Here is a 19,486-nt window from a genome sequence, read left to right as displayed (position 1 = left end):
AAATAATGCCCTTTACACAATGACAAGGAAAAGTACAATGTGGTCTTTAATCTGTCCTTCATGTAAACACATGAGCCATTTGGCACCAAGTAAGCAAAGAGCAGTTTTATGAAGTGGGCAAGGGGGTGGAGGGTGGGGGGGAACCTGGCACTTTCAAACAATGCATCAGAGCTGGACTGTGTAATGTCACTAAAGTCTTAAGGTAGAACTACCCACTAAGGAGTTCTAAACTGCTCCTGTTTTTACTGGCTTGGATAGCCTGTGGTTTAACTGCACGTAGCTGAGTGACTCGGTAGAGTTCATTGACGTCCACTATCCTCATTATCTACAATGCACTAGCTTTTAGGACTGGAAGGTTCCTTAAAGATCCAGGGTGCAGGGAGTGGCAGAAGGAGTGGGGAAGGGTCAAAGGTGAGGAGTGGTCCAGTTTCACTACAGATCTGTCAGAGCTTGTGATCTGCATCTTTCCTGTGGATCTTAATATACCATTGAGTCTTTGATTATTTCCATTATTTCCTGTTCTGTTAGTTTCTAATTGCTCCATTCCTGGTGACTTTGCTTGCCTAATTACATCAAAAGCTCCCAGGAGGAGACCTTATTATAGTGCTAGGCCATAGCAGACAATAACTACATGCCTTTCTCACAATACTTACCATTTCATGAGCACCTACAATGTGCCAGACAATGGATTCTAACAATTATCCTATGAGAGAGGCACTATAATCTTCACCCTATAAATAAGGAAACCAAGGCTAACAAATCAGGATACGGTAGAGCTAAGATTCTATCTCACATCTAACTTAAAATCCCATGGACTTTTCATTAATCCATTTCATTAATCATGGCATTTCCATGATAAGAAAACTTTTTGTAGCTACCATTACCTATATAACTCTCAAACTTTAGTAACTGCTTCCTATTGTATTAAATTAAAACTTTCCAAGCTACCTTTTTGCATTATTTATCTTAGCAATTCTTTAAAAATTAGGAATTGTCGGCTGAACGCTGTGGCTCACGCTTGTAATCCCAGCACTTTGGGAGGCGGAGGTTGGCAGATCACAAAGTCAGGAGTTCGAGGCCAGCCTGGCCAACACAGTGAAATCCCATCTCTACTATAAATACAAAAATTAGCTGGACGTGGTGGCGGGCACCTGTAATCCTAGTTAATTGGGAGGCTGAGAAAGGAGAATTGTTTGAACCAAGGAGGTGGAGGTGGCAGTGAGCTGAGATGGCACCACTGCACTCCAGCCTGGCTGACAGAGCTAGACTCCATCTCAAAAAAAAAAAAAAAAAAAGGAAATTGTCCCAGTGACCAATGGCTGGGATTTTTCACTTCTCCTGCTAGATCCATTTACTCATTTTCCACCCAGCTCTGTTCTCTAAAAGTCCAGGCCTTTATGAACATCATTCAGTTCTCTTCCCTCTGGATTTCAGTTGGGTTTAGCCAATGGGAGGCACTGGATGGAGGTCAAGGAAGGGAAAAGAGTGCTGACGATAACAATGTTTTTTCTTGTTTTTATAATTCTGACATGACTGGACACTGCAGAGCTTCATTGGCTTGGCTGGGATTTTCTACAATGGCCACAGCACCTATCCTGTGGCTCTCTTCTAGAACCATGGCTATTCTCTTTAAGGCCAAACTTCTCCCTTCAGTTGCCCATTTGGTTTTGGGGGTACCAACTTCTAACTCACTGTTGCTAACCCCAGGGTGCTTCTTCATCCCTTGTTACTTTCCCTTATAACGAAGTTACAACTATGTAAATAGTCCCTAGGTTGAACTTTCCTTGTTCAAAATGGAAATTGTTCCATTTGAGGATCTCACTTATTTCCTGCAGGGACTCAGACTGCTACAACCTGAGCTCTGAAATCTGTTTTAAATCACTGATGAAATGTAAAATGTCTTTTCTGTATACATTTACACATTCATTCCACAAATATGTACTGAGAAACTATTGTGTGCCACACACTGGGTAGCAGATGTGACTACTGCTCTCCTAGAGCATATAATATAGTAGGGTAGACAGATATAAATGGGTAATCACACACACTAATGAGAAACTACAGTTGTGCCATGTGCTTTGAAGGAAATGCACATGGCCCACTAAGAGCTTATGATAGGAGTCAATCTAGTCAGGGAGGGCAGAGAAGGTTTGTATGAAAAGAAAAACTTGAACAGATATCAAAGGGACAAATAGTTGTTTGCTGGGCATAGAAGGGAAGAAACATCATTCCAGGCAGAAACTAATGGCTGATAAAAGTCAGTACACAAGAACAGAGAAAGCAGGACGGCACTTGAGGAAAAATGAAGCTGAAGAGGCTTTGTAGACCATATTAAAAATCTGTCTTTTTATTTTATTTTATTTTTTAGACGGACTTTCACTCTTTTGCCCAGGCTGGAGTGAAGAGGCACAATCTCAGCACACTGCAACCTCTGCCCCCCAGGTTCAAGTGATTCTCCTGCCTCTGCCTCCCAAGTAGCTGAGATTACAGGTGCCCGCCACCATGCCTGACTAATTTTTGTATTTTTAGTAGAGATGGGGTTTCACCATGTTGGCCAGATTGGTCTCGAACTCTTGACCTCAGGTGATACACCCTCCTGGGCCTCCCAAAGTACTATGATTACAGGCGTGAGCCAACACGCCTGGCCGAAAAATCTGTTTTTATCTTCTAGTTGCAATGTGAAGATTGAATTGGAAGGCCGGAGTGAATAAACAGACCAGATGGGAATGTATTGCTGGAGTAGACAAAGTGAAAAGTGATCAGATGGTTGTAGAGAAGAGGGAAAGAAACTGACAGATTTGTCCCTCCCTGGGCGATGTGGCACTCCCTCATTCTTTATGTATGTTATTCAATTGTCTTAGGACAATGAATGCCCAACAAACGGGAAAATGCTGTCTTCCCATAGTGGGATAGGAGTCAAGAAACATTACTCGGCCAAGTGTGGTGATTCATGTCTGTAATCCCAGTACTTTGGGAGGCCGAGGCCAGTGGATCACTTGAGGTCACAAGTTCAAGACTAGCCTGGCCAACATGGTGAAACCCCATCTCTACTAAAAATACAAAAATTAGCAATGCCATATACCTGTAATCCCAGCTACTCATGAGGCTGACGCAGGAGAATTGCTTGAGCCCAGGAGGTGCAGGTTGCTGCACCACTGCACTCCAGCCTGGGCAACAGAGCAAGACTGTGTCTCAAAAAAAAAAAAAAAAAAGAAAAAGAAAGAAAGAAACATACTCTAATCTAAGAAAGAGGATGAAACTCAATGACACAGTCATATACACAGGCACAGGACATGAAACACTGTCTCTATATTGGCTTCCTACCTTTCCTTCTAACAATCTCTCTGCTCAGAAATTCTGTAAGCAGGAGATAATTGAACTCGAGTCAGAGAGACCTGAAGTCTCATCTTGGTTATGTTACATAATATGTTGACTATGTAATTAATTAATTTCTCTCATCTTAAGATTCTTCCTCTGCAAAATGGAATAATAAATATTTCATAGGGTTGTCATAAGGATTATATTAGGCAATACTTGTGTATACATATACCTTTAGTTAATTTTGGTAACAGAAAACTGATTTAAAAGGACTTAATAAGGAAAATTATTATCTAATATACTAGGAAGTCCTAAGATATGGCAGAATTCAAGATTGGTTGACTCAGTAGCTTAATTAATTAATTCTCAACTTTCTTCTCTGTCACTCTTAATGTGCTGGGTCTTTCTTGAACTGGTTCCCTTTACAATTATAAGTTAGAACTACCACATTTAAAGACAGAAATAGCTAAACATAAAAAGGAAATATCATTTGCAATATTGCATACTTAGGTGTGAGAAGCTTCAACCAAACAGTAACAGATTTATATCTCATTAAGTCTAATGAATTAGAATGCAAGATACACAAGAATACGATTTTGTGTCTGTTTTGTTTACTGCTATGCCCCTAACATTCATATAGTGGTTAGGACTCAATGACTATTTGTTGTTTGAATGGACCACATGTCTAAACTTATTCTAGCCATTAGAAAACAAGGTGGGATTACCACGTATTGACACTTTTTCTATAAAGGGCAAAATGATAACATAGGTTTTGTGGGCCACATACAGTCTCTGTAACACACCAGTCTTCTTGGAACCTTGCAAAAACATTTTTAAAAATCATTATCTCATGTATCTTACAATCACAGGCCTAGGACTGAATAGCCCACAGGCCATAGTTTACTACCCCTTGGCTTAGACCGATCATTTGAAATGAAACAGAGTTAAGAACCATAACCAGCATAATATGTATGGCACTCAGCTGAGTCTATCAAAAGCACTCAATCAGTACTAGCTGCCACTGTTGTTAATAATACTATTGTTTTTTCTTGTTCCTGTCATTCTAGGATAGCTGAACTCTAGAATAACCTGCAATAAACCTACCATAGGAAGTTGACTATCTCCACCCTGGACTAAAGAGCATCTGGGTTACAAACTAAGTGAGCCACCACATAAAAAGATGTACTGTAAGATAATGAGTAGACAGAAAATAATAAGCTCAGGATCAAAATCTAAGATTCACAAAATGAGCAGAAGATATGATAGGTGATATGGGGGAAAATGAATTACAATCTCAAATATTAGAAAAATCAAAGTTAAAAATGTAAAATAAGTGCCTTTACAACAGGCCATCTCAGAGTCTTGAATAGGCTAATGTACAGTAAGTCTCTCCTAGGTAAAATTCTATGTACTGTTTTTTACACAACAGAATTATTTTTCCAGAGGGCATTGCTATGACATTTTAGAAAATAGTGCTTTAAGGTTTATGGTTGACCCTCTCATCTGTGTAGCCATTATTCCTAATCACTGGAGTGAAGTGGGTCCTTAACATCCTCTGCTAAGCCATAGCCCTGGAGTGAAGTGGGTCCTTAATATCCCCTGCTAAGCCTATCAACCCTTTTGTTGCTAAAGTATGAGGAGGTGAGAGGGGACCTCAAACGAGGGGATCAGTTGGAACCCCCTAAATACACTAAATAGTATGGCAGGATTTCAGTATTTTAATAAGCAATATGGCCGTACCAGTATATACCACATGACTATCAGCCCTGTCTACATTTGCCAAACAGAAAAAGAAAGATGAAATGGCTTTTAAAGGACTACAAACCAGTATATGGAAAAGCTGGAATTCAAATCTGGTCTTCAAGGATCCAAATCCTCTACTGCTTTCTCTCTGCCTCCCACTTTCTTTACTTGTGCATTCCTTTTTCACATCCTATGGACCACCCTAGTTAAAGACTCAGACAAGGGAAAGAATACCAGATTTGGAGACAAGGGAAAGAATACCATATTTGGAGACAAGGACTTATATTCAAGTCCCACTTCTGTTATTTATTAATTGTGAGACTTTAGGCAACTCAACTAATCCTACAAGACTTAGTTTCTTCAATGGGGAAATCACGGTGATCACGACTACACAGCAGGGCAGTTGAAAACCTTTGTAAAGTATTAAGCACTATTTAGATGTTAGCCTTTCACGCTATTTGCAGATTGGCATTTTCATTTAAAAAATGTGAATGCTGGAATGGTCATTCTTTTTCCAGATAAGGAAACTCACACTTCACAGAGATTAAGTTATTTACCCCAGGTCACATAGCTAGTGATGACAGAGCCAGGACTGATTTCAAAGCTCCTGACTTCTGATTCAGGGCTGTTTGCTGGACAGCCTACTCTAAACTCCTACCATGGGCTTCCTATAAAGAGAGAAATGTGAATGACCCTAAACTACAGTCACAGCACTGTTGACAGGTCACTGTCATCAGCTCCATTCAAGTTTGCAGGAAAAAGTCCTGCTTTTGGCCCAGGACACATCTTCTATAGGTCAGGATGTACCTAGCCAATTGTTAGGTCACTCCAGCTGCTCTGGTACTAGAAGTCACTCTAGCACCTCTGGGACTGGAATAGCAGAAAGTGGTTTGATGCTACTTGTGCATAGATACAGAGGCAGAAGATAGCAGGAACAGGGACAAGTACCATATCCCACCAGGGTCTGATTTTCAAGCCCTCATCTGCCTTAGGCCAAAGGGGTCATACTTTCTGGTACGACAATTGAGAGGGAAGGGTTATTCTCAGCCTATTAAAATTTAGGGTGGAGACAATCCTCACTGAAAAGCAACAGAAAGTCAAAAGGATATTCCCCAGACCCAGAACTCTAGGCAAGTTGAGTAAAGCCATATGGTTTTGTGAAATAAACCTGGCTTTGGAGTAAAATACTTTTGGATTCAGAAACCATGTCTTTGACTTACTTGCCCTGGTAGTCATTTGCATCACCTCCAAAATGTCTGGCTCTATCCTCCAGACACATGGCAGAGCTATATCTCCTGGCCCACCTGTGGATAGGTGGTGTCATATGACTAATCCTAGTCAAAGTATGATGAAAAGAAGGGATGGATGTCACTTTTAAGTAAAGCGCATTTGTTTTTGGTATGACACTCTCCAGAGATGCTTTTCCCTCTGGTGTAGGAGTATTTGTGATGGTTGCTGCTCTGCAGCCTGGATCTCTAAGTATAATAAGCAGGGCCGTCCTGCTGATTCCCGGTGAATATGTATTACAAACAAAAAATAAACCATTATATTTTAAGTTACTTAGTGTATTAGGGTTCTCTTAGAGGGATAGAACTAACATCATAGATCTATTTAGAAAAGGTAGTTTATTAAACATTAACTCACATGATCACAAGGTCCCACAATAGGCCATCTACAAGCTGAGGAGGAAGGAGAGTCAGTCTGAGTCCCAAAACTAAAGAGCTTGGAGTCCGATATTCTAGGGCAGGAAGCATCCAGCATGGGAGAAAGATGTAGGCTGGGAGGCTAGGCCAGTCTCATCTTTTTACATTTTTCTGCCTGCTTTATATTCTAGCCGAGCTGGCAGGCGATTAGATGGTACCCAACCAGATTAAGGGTCGGTCTGCCTTTCCCAGCCCACTGACTCAAATGTTAATTTCCTTTTGACAACACCCTCACAGACACACCCAAGATCAATACTTTGCATCCTTCAATCCAATCAAGTTGACACCCAGTATTAACCGTCACACTGAGATTTAGAGATTGTTTATTATTACAGCATAATCTAACACATCCAAACAGATACATTAGCTATACCATTTTTAGTAAGTTATTTAGCCTCTCTGAGAATAAGTTCCTGATATTTAAATAGGAATAAACACTTTTTCAGGGTTGTGGGGATTACCAATGGTTTATGTAAAGAAGTAGCACATATTTGGTCTTCAAACAACATTAACTGTTAGTATTATCAAAACAGGGAGAAAAGCAGGTGGAAGCAAGATATCCTTAAAATACACACAGTTTGGAGACTTCACTCAGCCGGTCACCTAGATATAGAGCTTTGGCAGCCAGGTAAGCCAGCTAGCAGAAGGCTCCTAAATGCCTCCGGTCAATCATTCATCCCTTCACTTTACCAATATATAGTGAGTATGTGAACAATGTCAGTATGTGACAGACATATGTGACAGATACACTTGCACTGTTCACATACTCTCTATATGTCGGTAAAGTGAACTGAACATATAATGCAAAACAAAGTCCTGACTGTCCTGAACTTCACCTGTACCGTCTAACATATTTGCATACTTATATTTTTTCATTTTTCTTAATTGTACCTTCACAGAGAACAAAAGGCTCGGAATTTGATCCTTTGCATTTTAAGGCTTTTTTATATATTGGAAAAATGTTTGCCTATATTAACATTTAATTTCCACTGTACACCTAAAAATAAAAAAAATTATTACTATATAAATTCACAGGTGGGAAAACCAGGGTGGGGAAGGTTTTTGTTGTTGTTGTTTTTATTAGCATTAAGTGGCACTGCTAGGTCTAGGATCTATACGCTCAGATTCTTGATTAAAGATTTTTTTTTCTGAATCCCAGATTGACAATAAAGATATGAATCACGACTTTAGGAGGCCGCGGCAGGTGAATCACTTGAGGCCACGAGTTTGAGACCAGCCTGGCCAACATGGCGAAACTCCATCTCCACTAAAAATACAAAAATTAGCCAGGCTATTTTTAGTATTTTTAGTGGTGGCGCATGACTGTAATCCCAGTTACTGGGATGACTGAGGCACTAGAATAGCTTAAATCTGGGAGGCAGAGGTTGCAGTGAGCCAAGATCACGCCACTGTACTCCAGCCTGGGCAACACAGTGAGACTCTGTCTCAAAAAAAAAAAAAAAAAAAAAAATCTGAATCACCACTTTGCCTAAGAGATGTCTGGATAACTCCTGTGTGAAAATGCTCCAGGTGAAAGATATAGTAATGTAGTCATTCTCTGATTATAATACAACATGAACATGTTGGAACCGAACTGTCGATTCCCTCCCGGGCAGGGGTCGCCGCGAAGGATCACCAACACGAGATTCACAGCAGAGAGTTATTTATTACTAGCGCGCTAGGGTCCCAAGCTCTAAGTTGGCCCTGGGACCCCGAGTGCTTGTTACAGGTTGTTTATATAGGCAAACACAAGTTCAAACACAGCTTAGGGCGCAAAATTCAAACAAAGCTTTAGGCGCGTGGTAATTGGGTCTGTCTATGGCCTGAGCAAGGTATCTTGTTCTGATTGGTTGGGGCGGGACCTTAGGAGGTTCTTTCCTGGAATTGCTGATTCCAGGAACATCGGGGACATTGAGTCAGGGTGGGACCCCATTGAGGTTATCAGGGTGGGACCTCATGAGGCTATCAGGGTGGGACCTCATGAGGTTATCAGGGTGGGACCCCATGAGGCTATTTCCCGGAATTGTCTTTCTGTTTGGGTTCTGGGAACATCGGGGGGCTATCCGTGGCCATCTGGGGTTTAAGTTTCATGATGGCCAAGCTTTCTAAATTTTATGAGGCTTAGGAATTATGAGGCCTAGTTTCAAACAGTATACTAGACAGAAGTGCCCCTGTATCAAATTCCGACTACTAATGGATCAAAATTCAGGAAGTTCCTACTTCACAACTCTATGTGTTGAAAGACACCTAAGTACACATTTAATGGAGGCACTTTTACCTGACCGGCATGGAATATAGTAAGAAAAGACCAAAACAAATAGTCCCTGGCTTCCTGGTGACTTTTATTGGAATAAATTTCCTAAAAAGCTGGGCCACATCTAAGTTCTCACCAATAGCTCAGTATTTCACTCTAAACCCATACCTTGAAATCCAAAAAATCAGGAACCAGTTCAAACGTCATCTCTTTCTGAAAACTTCCTTGATTGCCCTATTAAAAGTGATCACCAATCATCTTTTGTATCTCAATCTGGCACATGCTATATCCTGAAGTCATATTCAGATGGCAGAGAAGCAGATGGACTGTGCTGAGACTCCACATAAGGACACCATAAAAATAAAATAAGAAATATAGATTGAGGTAAACTGTGAAGGTCCCTAAATGCCAGATTAAAAAAAATTAGATTTTCCTCTACAGGCAAGAGTAGCTGCTGGGAAAACTGGAATATTTACAAAACAGAAATTAGTGATATGAACACTTGTGCTTCTGAAGGAAAGGAAGAAGGTGGAGTAGAAATCAGGGTTTAGATAATGTGAAATGATTGAGAGTCTAAACAGTTATTTTTGTCTTGGAGATGTTTTTAGATTTGCATTTGACTAGCCAGATCTGCCTCAAATCCAATAAACAAGCTGGTAGTATACAATTGCAACTTGACCTGAATGGTCAAGACGGAAAATCGTCAAGACGGAAAATCGTCTCTGCAGCACCATCATTTGTGAAATCCTGGAGGAATTCTCCTAAATTGCTACTTTCACGGACGATAGCTCCTACTTTCCAGAAACCCAGGAGACTCTGAAATACAAAGTACTCTTTCTAAAAAGTTCAGTAGTTGATTTAACCAAATACTGATTGCCTTTGGAAAGTAAATTTTTGCTTACACAGGCATCATTACAATCACCAAGAGATCCTGGGTGTCTTCAGTAAGCACACCCATTATTCATTTTCAACCAACACTGCATTCCTCTTCCTAAGTGGCATGGGAAATCCTGAGGTGCTCTCACTTCTAAGAATGCATAAGACACACAGACTGCTTTGCATGAGTCAAACATGAGTTGTCAGAATGGACTTATAGCATCTCCCAAGTGAAATCATCATGGTTGCTCTCCATCAGCACTCACTCCAACTCACCAACTGTGCTTGGGACAGCTTCCCGTTCCGACTCGCTGGAAATCTGTTGCCCCAAACCAATTCCTTGTCACGAATCTAATCATATCCTTGTGCAGCTGAACATCTTTGACGAACCGTCGCCATTTTGTTTTACCCGTGCTTGACCCAAGATCCACTTCCCTTCCAGCTGGGTCAGTCAAGTACCTCTCTGTCCCTCAGTCTTCCAGCGCCCCTCTATGGTACTTCTGTTGTACTGCAAATTACGTATGCTAATCCTTCTCCCCAACTACTCTTTGCTACCTGCAGTAAGTAAAGCATCAACCTTATCCAAATTGCACTTTTCATTTTCTCTGTAACAATGACCTTCCCACTTTTGGTTTGCTTACTCACCAAAAGATCAAAAGCTAAGTACCCATTCACATACTTTGTAAATGTCCTCTAAAGTTTTTCATCATAAATTTAAGTAATTGCAAAGGGTGATGTTTCCGGTGTATTGTAAATAACAACATTTAAAATCAAAACTGCTGCATCTTTTTATAAATTTGCCCAATGAAAGTTAAATACCCTAGCAACTTGATATGCAACTATTTAAAAACACATAAATGAACATTTAACATACATGCTACATCGTTGCTTTTTTTAGGCATCAAAAAGAATGCCCCTCACATAATTTGCCAAAATAAATATATATTTATGCTATTTTAATCACCCTATAATACGCTCTGCAACTAACATACGTGTTATTTGAAATATGAATTTATTTTGAATTGCTTGTATCCATAATCCTCTTATCCATATAATTTCTTCTAGATTGATGTAGCCATTGAAATTAATGGTAATATACAATTGTTTCAAACAACATATATATTACAAAGTTCAATGAATAATTAAACTGAACATAAAAAGTAAAATTTTATTGGACACACGTCTTTTAATAAGATGAGAATTTTTTTCAATTAGTTCACCAAATAATAATTATTATTTTAATGAGATACAGCTCATTATCATTTTTACTCTGTTTTTTATTTTTTATAAATGTAAGTAATGAAAGTGTGTGGCACCTTCCCCTGCCTTGCTTCTTTTCCAGCCATGTAAAAGGATAAAGAGTCAAGACCCATCAGTGTGCTTTGAAACCAATTAGAATAAAGATACAATGTACCAGAATCTCTGGGACACATTTAAAGCAGTGTGTAGAGGGAAATTTATAGCACTAAACGCCCACAAGAGAAAGCAGGAAAGATCTAAAATTGACACCTTAACATCACAATTAAAACTGTGCTATATTTAGGAGACTCATCTCACATGCAGAGACACACATAGGCTCAAAGTGAAGGGATGAAGGAAGATCTACCAAGCAAAAGGAAAACAAAAAAAAACAAGGGTTGCAATCCTAGTCTCTGATAAAACAGACTTTAAACCAACAAAGATCAAAAGAGACAAAGAAAGCCATTACATAATGGTAAAGGGATCAATTCAACAAGAAGAGCTAACTATCCTAAATATATATGCACCCAATACAGGAGGACCCAGATTCATAAAGCAAGTCCTTAGAGACCTACAAAGAGACTTAGACTTCCACAGAATAATAACGGGAGACTTTAACACCTACTGTCAATATTAGACAGATGAATGAGACAGAAGGTTAACAAGGATATCCAGGTACTGAACTGAGTTCTGCAACAAACAGACCTAATAGACATCTACAGAACTCTCCACGCCAAATCAACAGAATATACATTCTCCTCAGCACCACATCTCACTTATTCTAAAACTGACCACATAATTGGAAGTAAAGCACTCCTCAGCAAATGTCAAAGAACAGAAATCACAACAAACTGTCTCTCAGACCACAGTGCAATCAAATTAGAATTCAGGATTAAGAAACTCACTCAAAACTGCACAACTACATGGAAACTGAACAACTTGCTCCTGAATGACTACTGGATAAATAACAAAATGAAGGCAGAAATAAAGATGTGCTTTGAAACCAATTAGAATAAAGATACAACGTACCAGAATCTCTGGGATACTTTAAAGCAGTGTGTAGAGGGAAATTTATAGCACTAAATGCCTACAAGAGAAAGCAGGAAAGATCTAAAATTGACACCCTAACCTCACAATTAAAAGGACTAGAGAAGCAAGGGCAAACAAATTCTAAAGCTAGCAGAAGGCAAGAAATAACTAAGATCAGAGCAGAACTGAAAGAAATAGAGACACAAAAAAACCTTCAAAATATCAATGAATCCAGGAGTGGGTACTTTGAAAAGATCAGCAAAATTGCTAGACCACTAGCAAGACTAATAAAGAAGAAAAGAGAGAAGTATTAAGTAGATGCAATAAAAAATGATAAAGGGGATATCACCACCAATCCCACAGAAATACAAACTACCATCAGAGAATACTCTAAACATCTCTGCGCAAATAAACTAGAAAATCTAGAAGAAATGGATAAATTCCTGGACACATACACCCTCCCAAGACTAAACCAGGAAGAAGTTGAATCTCTCAATAGACCAATAACAGGCTCTGAAATTGAGGCAATACTTAATAGCCTACCAACCAAAAAAAGTCCAGGACCAGATGGATTCACAGCTGAATTCTACCAGAGGTACAAAGAGGAGCTGCTATCATTCCTCCTGAAACTATTTCCATCAGTAGAAAAAGAGAGAATCCTTTGTAACTCATTTTATGAAGCCAACATCATCCTCATACCAAAGCCTGGCAGAGACACACACACACATAAAGAATTTTAGACCAATACCCCTGATGAATATCGATGCAAAAATCCTCAATAAAATACTGGCAAACCGAATCCAGCAGCACATCAAAAAACTTATCCACCATGATCAATTTGGCTTCATCCCAGGGGTACAAGGCTGGTTCAACATAGGAAAATCAATAAATGTAATCCATCACACAAACAAAACCAACAGCAAAAACCACATGATTATCTCAATAGATGCAGAAAAGGTCTTCGACAAAATTCAACAGCCCTTCATGTTAAAAACTCTCAATAAACTAGGTATGGAATGTAGCCAAAACAATAAGAGCTATTTATGACAAACCCACAGCCAATATCATACTGAGCGGGCAAAAACTGGAAGCATTCCCTTTGAAAACTGGGACAAGACAGGGATGCCTTCTCTCACCACTCCTATTCAGTGTAGTGTCGGAAGTTCTTGCCAGGGCAATCAGGCAAAAGAAAGAAATAAAGGGTATCCAATTAAGAAATGAGGAAGCCAAACTGTCCCTGTTTGCAGATAACATGATTGTATATTTAGAAAACCCCATCGTCTCAGCCCAAAATCTCCTTAAGCTGATAAGCAACTTCAGCAAAGTCTCAAGATACAAAATCAATGTGCAAAAATCACAAGCATTCCTATACACCATTAATAGGCAAACAGAGAGCCAAATTACAAGTGAACTCTCATTCACAATTGCTGCAAAGAGAATAAAATAGCTAGGATCCAACTTACAAGAGATGTGAAAGACCTCTTCAAGGAGAACTACAAACCATTTCTCAATGAAATGAAAGAGGACACAAACAAATGCAAGAATATTCCATGTTCGTGGATAGGAAGAATCAATATCATGAAAATGCCCATACTGCCCAGAGTAATTTATAGATTCAATGCCATTTCCATCAAGCTACCAATGACTTTCTTCACAGAATTGGAAAAAACTACTTTAAAGTTCACATGGAACCAAAAAGGAGCCCACATTGTCAAGACAATCTTAAGCAAAAAGAACAAAGTTGGAGGTATCATTCTACCTGACTTCAAACTATACTACAAGGCTACAGTAACCAAACAGCATGGTACTGGTACCAAAACAGGTATACAGACCAATGGAACAGAAGAGAGGCCTCAGAAAAAAACACATCTCTACAACCATCTGATCTTTGACAAACCTGACAAAAACAAGAAATGGGGAAGGGATTCTCTGTTCAATAAATGGTGCTGGGAAAACTGGTTAGCCATATGCAGAAAGCTGAGACTGGATCCCTTCCTTACACCTTATACAAAAATTAATTCAAGATGGATTAAAGACTTAAATGTTAAACCTAAAACCATAAAGGCCTAGAAGAATACCTAGGCAATAATATTCACGACATAGTCAAGGGCAAGGACTTCATGACTAAACATCAAAAGCAATGGCAACAAAAGCCAAAATAGACAAATGGGATCAAACTAAACTAAGAGCTTCTGCACAGCAAAAGAAACTACCATCAGAGTGAACAGGCAACCTCCAGAATGGGAGAAAATTTTTGCAATCTACCCATCTGACAAAGGGCTAATATCCAGAATCTACGAAGAATTCAAACAAATTTACAAGAAAAAAGCAACGCCATCAAAAAGTGGGCAAAGGATATGAACAGACACTTCTCTAAAGAAGACATCTATGCAGTTTTCTCCTCTGAAAATAGAGATTGTATTAGGACCTACCTTGAACAATGATGAAACAGTCTATTAAAGTACTTGGTACAGCCTGGCATATGATAGGTGATACAGTTAGGCTCTGTGCCCTCACCCAAATCTCATCTAGACTTGTATAAATAATTCCCATGTGTCAGGGGAGGGACCAGGTGGTTGGTGATTGGATCATGGGGGCAGTTTCCCTCATACAGTTTTCATGAGAGTGAGTGAGTACTCATGAGGTCTGATGGTTTTAAAGTGTGGCACTTCTTCATTCTCATACACACTCCCTCCTGTCACCTTGTAAAGAAGGTGCCTGCTTCCCTTTTGCCTTCTGCCATGATCATAAGTTTCCTGAATCCTCCTAGCCATGCTTCCTGTTAAGCCTGCAGAGCTGTGAGTCAATTAAACCTCTTTCCTTTATATTTACCCAGTCTCAGGTAGTATACTTTATAGCAGTGTGAGAATGGACTAATATATTAGGTGTTCAAGAAATATTAGTGATTATCATTTTATTATTTTGTTATGTATTATTACTTAGTATTTTACTATTTTATTTATATATATAAATTTATATACTATTATATATATAAACTGTTCACCTAAGGATTCTTAATTCACACTGAGAACCTCTTTTACAGTTAGTTTTTTACTTATCTTTTCATTGGGATTGTAAGTTCTTGAAGGTACATTGTTCCAAAACATCTTGTCTGTGGAAGTCAGAGAAATTTAAGGTATTTACAGCTTTAGTGTTATTTGCTCTCTGGTCACAGAATTGCTAACCTCCCTAACAGAAAGATCCCCCCTGAATGCAAGCCCAGCCATGCTGCTCTGCAGGGCTACTGAACCAGGCAGAACCCAGGGGCTCTGTTTTCCTCAGCAATTAAGAAGGATCTAAATGAACATATCAATTCCCCAGCTTAGGAGATGGGGTCTAGGCAGGCCAGACAGACAAACAATCTGGAGGGAGCGTGTAGTTAAACAGGTGGTGACAAGTATAACAAAACCTCCTTCCTGCAGCCTTAATAAGAACAGCAAATCCCAGAGAGCCTGAATGCCTAGGTCCTGGGCAGCATTCAATTTAGGATTTTTTTTTTCCAGTGAGTCATGATTGCCCTGGTCCTAACACCTGTCGCTAGAACAAGGCAAAATCGTTGTAATCACCAGAGCAATTGCTTCAGGAATACATTCTTTTAGTAATTTGGCTGGAGGAAGTTCAAAAATGCAAGTGGAGTGACCAGAGTTGCCCTAAGTACTGGGATCTCTAAATTTAAGGAAGAAGAGGGAGGAAAGAGGAGTTATAATCACCAATAACAAGCAACTGAGTAATGAGAGACTCATCCCACTGTGGATAAAATCAGCTCTGATACTAACCATTGTTGGTCTGCATGAAAATATGAAAAAAATTATCAGATTCCCCAATCAAACAATTGTGGAGTTGGTCTGATGAAAAAACAAGAATTGGTGACCCATAAAACAATTGTCTAGGATGACACTCACCTTTTAAGATAAAGCCAAATGAAAAGATGACTAAGCAGGGGAATGAATGTTTGAGTGGTAGGATAGAGCTTACAGATCATGGCTGGTGATTTTATTTTCTTGCTGTTAATGTCAATACATTCCTTAAAGGTCCTATAGCCATCTAGATGAAATTAAAGTCACAAACTAATATCATCGTCTTATTCCTGGACCACCAAATTTGTAGTTCCTGCTGCTAACGGTCCAATTTCCTTGCAGAGACCATCTTATTAATTTCTTTACTTTATAAGAATTCCAAAATTATGTATTTTATACTAACTGATTGACCATTATCCTAAAAAATATTAGAAGTAACTACCTGTCCTCCCAAATACCAATGTCTTCCCAGAAGTGTGATGAGGACTTAAGAGAGGGAATAGGATAATAATTCATGTAAAACACTTATTATACTATAATCAAAACCTAATAAATGCTAGCCATTGTTATTATACATATATATGTTTTAGATATAATTACTTTGCTTTATTACAGCTGATATTCACACAAAAACAAGTATATAAAACTTACCATATTGCATTATCTTTACAAAGTAATACTAAACCTGACCCAAGGCTACCTCTGAGCTAGAATGTTGCCTAATATATTGTAGGTACTCCAAAAGAAGGTGCCAAATAAATAATTGAATGAATGATAGCTGGACAACAAGCACAAAGAAAGCCGTAAGTCCCAATCCTAGCAGAATTTAAAGCAGATGCTGCAGAGACAGATTAAACAAGAGAATCTCACAGACTTAATAGTTTCTTTGAGACATCTGACAAAGTTAAGAATGGGATAAGGTGAATGCTAAAGAAAATAGAAAGGCAACTAGAGTTTCCTGCACTCAGGGTGGGCAAATTATGACCTGCTGACTCAATCCAGCCGACTGCCTATTTTTGTAAATAAAGTTTTACTGGAGCACAGCCATGTTCATTCATTCATATATTGTCTCTGGCTGCTTTCACACCACAGTAGCAATATTGAAAAGGAATTGCAACAGAGGACATATTGTCTACAAAACCTAAAATATTCACTATCTATTATAGAAACATTCTGTGAACCCCTGTCCTATGCAAACAGAAGGCTGTACAAGAAATAAACCATTATCATAACAGATTGCGTGGATCTCTTGTGTAGCAAGGTAAACAATATTTACACTGCTATGATATAGACACTGTTTTCTAATTTTAAATATTTAGAACTAGTTTATAGCTAAAACAAAAAGTTCTTAATAATGATTAGGAAACAGGATACAAATACCAATACTATCAACCTTAAGAACATAAAAGTATAGCTCTGAAAAGTTGGAAGCTGAAAGTGGGAGAGGAAAACTCTTAAGAAAGGACACGATTTTCTTCATTGTACAAAATGTGGATTCAAGTGTCATTATCAGTCAACATTTACAAGTGTAATCAATTAAATAACAAAAATAGTCATATCTTTGTATTAGGAACAGGTAAGGAGATCAAAGGCAATATTTATGAGCTAAATCCTAATATGGTAGGATGACAGTAGAGAATGGCTAAAGTATATAATTCATAATTTAGCAGTAAACATGAAGATAACCATCAGAAGAATAGGAAAGAAATAAACAAACAGATTCAGTGCTACGGTTTGAATGTATGTGTCCTTCCAAATTTCATATGTTGGAACTTAAGACTCAAAGTGATAGTATTAAAACGTGGACCATAAAAACTCTAGAAGAAAATCTAGGCAATACCATTTAGGACATAGGCATGGGCAAAGGCTTCATGACAAAAATGGCAAAAGCAATTGCAACAAAAGCCAAAATTGACAAATGGGATCTAATTAAACTAAAGAGCTTCTGCACAGCAAAAGAAACTATCATCAGAGTGAACAGGCAACCTATAGAATGGGAGAAAATGTTTGCAATCTACCCATCTGACAAAGGTCTAATATCCAGAATTACAAGGAACTTAAACAAATTTACAAGAAAAAAAACAACCCCATTAAAAAGGGGGCAAAGGATAAGAACAGATACTTCTCAAAAGAAGACATTCATGCGGCCAAGAAACATATGAAAAAAAAGCTCATTATCACTGATCATCAGAGAAATGCAAATCAAAACCACAATGAGACATCTCACACCAGTTAGAATGGCAATTATTAAAAAGTCAAGAAACAGTAGATGCTGGCGAGGCTGTGGAGAAATAGGAACACTTGTACACTGTTGGTGGGAGTGTAAATTAGTTTAACCACTGTGGAAGACAGTATGGCGATTCCTCAAGGATCTAGAACCAGAAATACCATTTGACGCAGCAATCCCATTACTGGGTATATACCCAAAAGAATATAAATCATTCTACTATAAAGAAACGTGTACACGTATGTTTATTGCAGCACTATTTACAATACAAATGGCATAGAACCAACCCAAATGCCCATCAATTATAGACTAGATTAAGAAAATGTGGCACATATACACCATGGAATACTCTGCAGCCATGAAAAGGAATGAGATCATGTCCTCTGTAGGGACACGGATGAAGCTGGAAGCCGTCATCTTCAGCAAACTAACACAGGAACAGAAAACCAAACACTGCACGTTCTCACTCATAAGTAGGAATTGAACAATGAGAACACGTGGACACAGAGAGGGGAACAACACGCACCAGGGCCTGGTGGGGGATGAAGGGTGAGGGGAGGGAACTTAGAGGATGGATAAATAGGTGCAGCAAACTACCATGGCACATGTATACCTATGTAACAAACCTGCACGTTCTGCACATTTTTTTAGAAGAAAGAAAGAAAGAGAAAGAAAGAAGGAAGGAAGGAAGGAGGAAAGAAGGAAGGAAGGAAGGAAGGAAGGAAGGAAGGAAGGAAGGAAGGAAGGAAGGAAGGAAGGAAGGAAGGAGAAAGAAAGAAAGAAGGAAAGAAAGAAGAAAGAAAGAAAAGAAAGAAAGAAAGAAAAAGAAAGAAAGAAAGAAAGAAAAAGAAAGAAAAAGAAAGAAAGAAAGAAAGAGAAAGAAAGAAAGAAAGGGAAAGAAAGAAAGAAAGAAAGAAAGAAAGAAAGAAAGAAAGAAAGAAAGAAAGAAAGAAAGAAAGAAAGAAAGAAAGAAAGAAAGAAAGAAAAACAAGCAAGCTGGCAAGCCAGTCTTTGGGAGGTGATTAGGTCATGAGGGTAGAGCACTTATGGATGGGATGATGCCCTTATCAAAGGACTTGAGGGAACTAGCTATGCCCTTTTGTCTTCTGTCCCTCCTACTATCTGAGGACACAGTGTTTGTCTCCTCCAGAGGAAACAGTGTTCAAGGCACCATCTTGGAAGCAGCGAACAGGCCCTCACTGGACACTGAACCTGCCAGCACTTTGATCTTGGATTATCGAGCCTCTATAACTATGAGCAATAAACTTACAAGGTGTATACAGTACACAGTCTAAGGTGC

The 19,486-nt window shown here is 38.9% G+C and overlaps 1 protein-coding gene across 17 annotated transcripts in view; it reads right to left on the bottom strand.

Moving 5' to 3' along the window:
• The window catches only part of LOC105473041 (uncharacterized), a 419,449-nt gene that overhangs the window by 369,956 nt on the left and 30,007 nt on the right, over positions 1-19,486 (bottom strand). The window contains exon 1 of one of the 17 annotated variants that reach the window (XR_011625092.1): positions 10,171-10,679. The exons of 15 other annotated variants lie outside the window; for them this stretch is intronic. The gene's annotated coding sequence lies outside the window, so the exon portion shown is untranslated. Of the gene's footprint in view, positions 1-10,170; positions 10,680-19,486 lie in introns of those variants that run through there. One more of the 17 variants, XM_071099047.1, reaches the window with a different exon arrangement.

Source organism: Macaca nemestrina, chromosome 6 (genome assembly GCF_043159975.1).
Source record: "Macaca nemestrina isolate mMacNem1 chromosome 6, mMacNem.hap1, whole genome shotgun sequence".
Lineage (NCBI taxonomy): Eukaryota > Metazoa > Chordata > Mammalia > Primates > Cercopithecidae > Macaca > Macaca nemestrina.
The sequence above is the reverse complement of the archived record's forward strand: the minus strand, read 5'-3'. Positions and strand labels throughout refer to the sequence as shown.